This window comes from Sinocyclocheilus rhinocerous, unplaced genomic scaffold (assembly GCF_001515625.1).
Source record: "Sinocyclocheilus rhinocerous isolate Xijiao unplaced genomic scaffold, SAMN03320098_v1.1 scaffold1112, whole genome shotgun sequence".
Lineage (NCBI taxonomy): Eukaryota > Metazoa > Chordata > Actinopteri > Cypriniformes > Cyprinidae > Sinocyclocheilus > Sinocyclocheilus rhinocerous.
The window spans coordinates 156,448-164,320 of record NW_015657961.1 but is presented as its reverse complement, the minus strand read 5'-3'; positions in this window follow the sequence as shown (position 1 = coordinate 164,320).

Sequence of the window (7,873 nt, the reverse complement as noted above, 5' to 3'; positions counted from 1 at the left end):
ACTCTTCAGTACGCAGACACATACACATCCACACTGACATGTTCAACAAACCTCAGCCCCTGAATTCATGATCTGGTTTGACACACAGCTGCCTTCTATAGAGTGTAAGGGACAGCATCACAATGCTCAACAGGTGAATATACTGACTGGTCAAGGCAAAGAAAGCTCAGACTGTCTGCAGTCAATGTGAAAGATGCAACATATCATGAATGCTACAGTGTGAAATGGCTGGTAGGATGTTTCAGGCCACACTGCAAATGTAATGTTATAGGTTGTTATTGGCAGTTGTCACATCTGATAAAGTCATAAATACAGTATATAAAAACCACGACTTATCATTATACTCTGATATTAGTAATATAACTGAAAAAAAGTATTGAAAATATGTAGTTCTGTTTAGACTTTATTTGTAACGTGAGAGCGGGTGCGGCCATTTGTAACTTGAATGTGCCAGGCTTCTGGTGTCATCCGCTTCCAGTTATTTTAGTTGTACAAAAACAGTCCTTTCTGCTGCTTGATATTGCAAACTAGTGTTGTTATCACATTATTTTAATTTATTATCAGAAACATACTGGTTTAATGCAAATAGTTTTATCGTTTACTGCACTTTTTCTATCGGCTAATGAATCGGAAAACTCATTTACAGTAAAAAGCTTACTTCCGTGTTGCAAATAAAGGTGGGTAAAATGCATCAGTTTACCTGTATTTTAAATTAGTGTTCATTAATGTGTTAGTCTTCACATCCATACACAGGAGGCGCTAGGATCCTTTGTTTTCTTGGCTGACAGCAATGGCATAACGAGTGGTTTGCTGCTGCTGGGTTCTTGTCCTCGTCTGGAAAAATAATAATAATAACAAAAAAAAACAGCTGTTAATGTCACCCCTTAGTTTACTAAAGAAAAAATATAACCTACACCAGTCCCGTTTAGACCTCTCATACATCAATTGTCATAAAACTGCATATTTAAGTTCTAAACTACTTTTTAAGGCTTATAAATAATGTGTATTTTTCATTGTCATCTTGAGTTGTGGACTACAAATCCAAATGACCTTGACAGAATGTCAATTATAAGTGTAAAATTTAATATTTCTGTACACTTCAGAGATGTGAAATCCTTAACTGTAACATGTAAACGGATACAAAGAATTATGGGTTTGAGGCTGTGTGTGTCTTATATATATATATATATATATATATATACACATATAGGGCTGGACTGGGCCTAGAATTTGGCCCTGGACAAATCCAGACCATCCAACCCATGAGTGAACCAGTGAGTGCTGGGGTTAGGACCATAAAATGGAGTAAATCAAGTAATAAATAAAAAGGGACAGAAACAAATAATGATAGATATTATTGAATGCACTGCAAATACAGTTAACAGACCTAATAATACATTTTTGTACCATGGAAATGCACCTGACAATAAAGCACCGACTTTGAGCTAGGATGCCATAAAGTAAATTTACTGCTATTAAATTGTCATCATTTACACACCTGTCATTTCAAACCTGTATGACTTTCTCCTCTGTGAAAGAAATTTTGAAGAATGTTGGTAACCAAACCATTTTGGTTAAGTTACCACTGACTTCTATAAAAAAATAAAAAAAATAAAAACATTTCTCAAATGAACTTTTATGTTCCACCAAAAGAAAGTCAAAAAGAGTAACACCTAACACATTTGACTTCAATTAAAATGCATTAGAACGATTATAAAGTTCAACTATTAATAAGATTAAAGTCACAGTAAAACCATGCTCCTTGTTATGGTTTATAAAATAAATAAATAATAATAAACTATATAATTTATATTAAAAAAATAGTGTAAACACATGCAGAAATTATGAAAACAACCTCTATGAAAGTGATTTATATTCCCCAAAATTTAATATAAGTAATAACAGCAACAGTTTATGTATAACACAAAATTCCAAGTCAAATCAAGCGACTTGCGCAGTTTATCACTTGATAAGAGTTGGTTCGCACGTTCGGTCTGCTTTCGCGCACAGCTGCCGGATGCACGGTTTAATCCGGTAACTTTAGTACCGTTTCGTCACACATTTGGAGTATTTACCTTTTGCAGTTACCGATGTGATGCATTAAAAACAGATAGGGGAGGGGGACATCTCCCTTGTATCCGCTAAATGTATCCGCTCGCAAAGAAATCGCCTAGCCTGCTGCGTACGTAAAAGGTAACCATAGCAATAACTGCTCGATCGCTGTCTGTATCTGAGCTGACAAAAATACTGTAATTTACCACTTTTTTTCTTTATAAATGTACACATAACAAATACATCCTTTAAATATTACAATATTCTTTTAAAACGTTGCTCCCTGAAAGTCACTGAATAAAGGTGCGTTCACGCCATATCGGAATTCCCGTAATTACGAGATTCCAACTTGTAAAAAGCGAGTTTGTGAAACTTTTGAGCAAAAGATTCGTTCATTTTGCTGAACGAGACTCAAAGGTCCGAGTCGGTAAAATGATCCGAACTTCCCATCACTAGTGAACTGGGAGTTTAGAGCTACGACCTGTACCACGTGACCGCTGTACCACCTGACCACCGCAGGCTGAACATCACGTGCTGTCATCTCGAAATTACGGTAAATACGATATGGCGTGACCGCAGCATAAATTCGCACACTAAATCCAAGCAAGATTGGTTCTCAATTCCAGTCCTCGCGTACCACCGCTCTGCATATTTTGCATGTCTCTCTTATTAAACACACCCGATCCAAAGCATCAGCTCATTCGAAGAGAGCTCACACAGACGAAACTTACTAGAGAAGTGTGTGTGAAGTGTGACATAATATACCTCTGTAAATAAATGCAATTTAAATTCACGTCTCGCACACTTTAATGCCCCTTGAATGGTCCATATACGATCCCTTCGAACTGGAATCATGGCGGAATATCTGTGATGTCCACTTCGCAGGGCACTTGCGGTCGAATAGAAACGTCTGAAGTGATAAGAGATGCATACAAAATGTGCAGTGGTCCGCGAGGACTGGAACTGAGAACCATAGGATAAAGCATGCTAGTCTTAAAATGCAACACTAGATTTTTACGTAACAGGATCTCTGTCTGTATGTCCTTGGCCTGAAATAGGTTGAAGACCCCTGACTTTGGGATACAATCTACGTTTTCATGGCTGAGGTTTTATATAAGTGGTCCACAACATTTTTTTAGCATATCAATTATTATACCAGATGAGTATATTTTAATAACATTCTGAACATGGCTTTGAATGCAAATTAGATTTTTGAATGCAAATAATAGACACCCGTCCAGCCGAGGATGACCGATGTCACGTAATGTCAACCATAACTTAACTCTGCCAACCAGCTGCATAAGCACATAGAAAGATGGTTATCTCGCTGGCAACGTGCGATCCGTGATTCAAGAAACAGCGTCAACTCAGTCTAATAAACTCGTTTCATCATGCACGACATCTAGAGACATCTATTAACGGTGTTAATATGGAGGTCGTGTGAAATAGCGAATGACTGAAATGCTGCAAGAACGTCGCAACCTTCTCTCGCAAACCACATCGTACAACTTTGAAATCCAAACTGTGTTCAAGACTTATTTTTCCAAACTAAGTTGAGAAGCACGAGTGGACGGTTTCAAGCTCCCCACTGTGTGAATTGATTCTACTATGGGTCTGCCTGAAAGAGGGCTTCCGGAGCCGGGGGAAAATGTAGACATTATTCCTGGTGACACATTCAAATATTCAAAATGTATTTGATAAATACTTGAATTGATTACTAAATGGGGGATTTAATTAAGTTCAGTCTTTAATCGTAGACATTTCAGAACTTTACGCTCTTATTCATGGCATACAGAACCTTAAACGTCCCTGCCTGAGAAAAATGGAACATTCCACAATTTATTCCAGGGAAAGACTGACAGTTTTTTGGGTCATGAAGCAGCTGTTCAAGTCAGCGTATCACCCTCCCTCCGCTGAAATAAGAAATTAGTACATTTGAAATTAGATAACCAGGATTTAAATTTACGGACCGCAAGCAAATACAAATTTAGGAATGTAACATACGGATAATAATAATAACAACAACATTAATAATAATAATAATAAGGGCTGTTTTTTATGTGTAAAGCAATGTTTATTTATATTTTATAAATTGCCAGTATTTCAAATAAACAATTTTATTGTTATATTAATTATATAACAATATTTGTAAGTTATAATTAATACAAAAATATTTTATAAAACCATAATTTGTATTTTCTTTGGAAAAGAAAATGTCAAAAAATATCAAATGTGTTGTTTACATTGCATGGCCTGTCGTTTTGTCATTTATGATGCAGTGACCATTGCTGAACGTCTTAGTTGAAATGGCTATGGGCACATGCCACCTCTTATGCCAATCATTTCTCATCAATTATTCAGATGGGAAAGACTTCCGCTTGCAAGATTACAGTTCTTTTGCCTCTGGGACATGCAGTGAGTATCAGCCACAAGATATGCATATTTCACTCAAGATGATGGGACAATTTTATGCATATTAGCATATCTGTGCAGCTAGTACTTGGCGGTGAGGATTGTATAAGGCACTGTTGCATGCTGACACTGTAGAGTTTGGCATGAGAATGAATGAATAGTGCATGAGAATCGAAAAGGATGAGGGATAGAGATGTGAATTAATGTGAGAAGAACTTTATGTATTAATATGAAAATCCAAGGCATTTATTTAATATTATATACATAATACAGCAACATTATGAGTCACAGTGAAACAAATGCTAAATAAATTTGGAGTCCTGCCTAATTCTCTCTCTGTCTCTTGCTCTCACTCCCTGCCACTGTCTCTGCATGAGAACAGCTGCAGATGCCCACTCTACGTAAGTGGATAAAAACTATAATGCAATCCCTAGAGACATGAGGACATTGGTCAATTGGAGTTAGTTTAGATAAAGATTTAACCTGGATAATCGCTGCTGTTGTCCCTGTTGACGTCTTTGCTGTTTACTAGTAATCAATTTAGTTATATCAGAAGAGAGAACGCAGATGTTGGTTTTATATAACTCAGGTTTGCAGTGTGACATCATCTAACATACATGACATAATTCCAACAAGTAGTAAAAAAAGTTCTTTTAGAGATCCTTTATTTCATCCTCATCTCCCTTAATCTTTCATTTCATTCAAGGCCTGTTCACACCAAGGATAATAGCTATAATGATTAAGATATAGTTTTTAAATCGTTGTAAATAAAAAAAAAAATTAGCAGAGTCCTCACCCCAACTATAACGATAATGACACAGAGGAATATCATTGGAATCACTTCCAAAACTATTTTTTCCCCCAGCTGATAAACGATGAAAACAATGACAGCCAATCAGAAAACCGGAAAACCATTGTTACCAATATCAGTTGATAAAAACACATAAAATATTGCCAAAATAATAATGCCGAAGTATCATGTTGACTTAGATAGTACTGTGTGCACCACAGAGTTTATTTAGACAGAGACAAACAAAAGTGTCAATAAACAATACTATATTACTACTTTTTCACTACTATTGATGTGCTGGGCAGCCATTTTGGATTCTGAAGTCGAGTTGTTTGTGGGTTTGACGTGAGGAGGCGTTCCAGTTAAAAGCTCCTACTGGCAACTCGGAATACAAATTGAATTCAAATGGAACTCATCACCAAGATCCACTGCAAAACATGCTTAAATTTGCAGATGCTGGTCATCAATAATACTGATCGAATTTGACATAAATCAAAGCACAAAAGAGATGACCTTGACTAATTTATACTCACCTTGGTCATTTCCCAGATAGATATGTGTGCATCTAAACACTGCCGCCACCTGTTAACTCTTACATCGCCCTCAGTCAGTGCAAACCTGCTCTGTTAGACAGTGAGGGGCGCAGGGTCCTGCAAGGCCCTAATAGGGATCATATGTGGAGTCAGCATGTAGACAGAATCCAAGACCTCTGGCCGTGCAGAAAAAAAAATCCTGTCAGCAGCGGATCTTGGCCAGCCAAACGGCTAAAAGGCTGAGATTTGATTTGATGACTTTGCACCTCTGCCTCCTCTTTGCACTTAATCTTTTTTTCTCCTCTGTCTAACCTGTGGTGCCGAGGTGGTCGAAGATGAGCTGTCTGCTGCAGGGTCCTAATCTAATATAATTATGGCTTCTCACCAAATCATCCCAGTGGAATCATCCACAGTCTTTGGTTTCTCTGTGTAACGGCCAGTGAGATACGGTAATGGTGAGTGTTCAGGCGAGGAGGCTATAAGGAGAGACAGAATTGGTTTTGAATGTCCACATTAAGTGTCCGGGCTCTTTAAAATAGAGACAACACACTCAAGGTGCGTACGACACAAAGTCCAGCTTCAGATATTGTTTTAGAACTGCTTAACTAACTTGCTTCCTTTCTTGCTTTTGATTGGCTGCTCTTTCTAAAGCATCATGACAGTATTATGTGATATATTTATAGGCATTTTAAAGGCTATTGTTGAGATTCATAAGTCAATACATACAGACATGTTGTACTCACCAGCAGCTTTGTTCAGTCGTGTTTTGCAATAGGCTACTCTCCAAAGCAAGGTTCTCACATATACTGTAATGCTATGGGTCTGCTTTTCTGTGTAGTAACACTATTAAACATCCAAAATATTAGATATTACGAAAATTTCAGTTGTAATCACAAGTAGGCTAGAGTTATTGTAACTAACTGTAAGGCTTTATATGAAAATACCTTGCTTTGACCATCGCATGCTTGAGTGGGCTACAGCAGCGCGCGCTCAGGGAATTAGCGCGGCGCATTTTGCACTACAGTACTCTGACTAACAAAACGAAAACTTCCAAACACAGAGGTCAGTGTACCTTACCTTGCTGATGTTTTAAATTAGCCGTCACTGTATATGAGCTACAGAATACTCTGAACACAGAATCCATGCAAGAATTGAAATTGTTGGGGAAATAACGTTAGCGTGTTTGTAGCATAAACCCTATTCGCACGGGATTAGTATTACCTGGTGACCTCCAGTCATTTGTAATAATTGCGGAGGTTGTCTGTGATCTTAATCCCGTGCGAATCGGCCATGTCTGTAATTTGTAAAGTAAAAATTCCCCCGCAAATGACCTACCATATTTCGCCGAACACCGAGGTCCTGTGATAATATTAGTCCCGTGCGAATCGGCATCTCTGTGATTCGGCCAGCATTTGGCGGGTCGCATATCATTTTTCGAAGTTTTTGTTTGATGTGCGCCTTTTTATCCATCTTCCGCGAATAAGGGAGCCGCGTTGGAGTGTTTGATAGTATTTTGGGTGCTACAATTTGCAGAAAGAGAAAGCTGAAAAGGTTTTGAGGTTAACGTGTTACAAATAAATCAAGCATAAAGCTTGAGATACTATTTTAACCTGGTGAAATGTAAATGACACAACGCACGAAACTATATTAGTTTCTTTTTTTAAAATCCATCTGGACCATAGAACGGGACTCTCAAAGCCTTGACATCCGGGTATCCGGGAGACAAGTCAGTAAATTCGAGTAAAATCACAGGCTTCGCTTATCCCGTGCGAATGCACCACACGAAATTCAGATGTGGGGGGGATAATTTCAAAATCACACAAGGTCCCCAGATAATACTAATACCGTCCGAATAGGGCTTAATTCTCATATTCAGGCAAGTATAAATATATGCATAGATTTGCATGATATAACATTATTGTTGTTATTTTTACCTATTCTTCACTGCATAATATAAAATTGTGGTTAAATGTTTTAGATCATTGTTTTAATATCACAAATTGTGTCTGTTTATTTACAGGGTGACCTAACTCTGACGACGAGCCAATACAGTGGACACTTGAGGTGTGGGGAGGAAGACAGACTG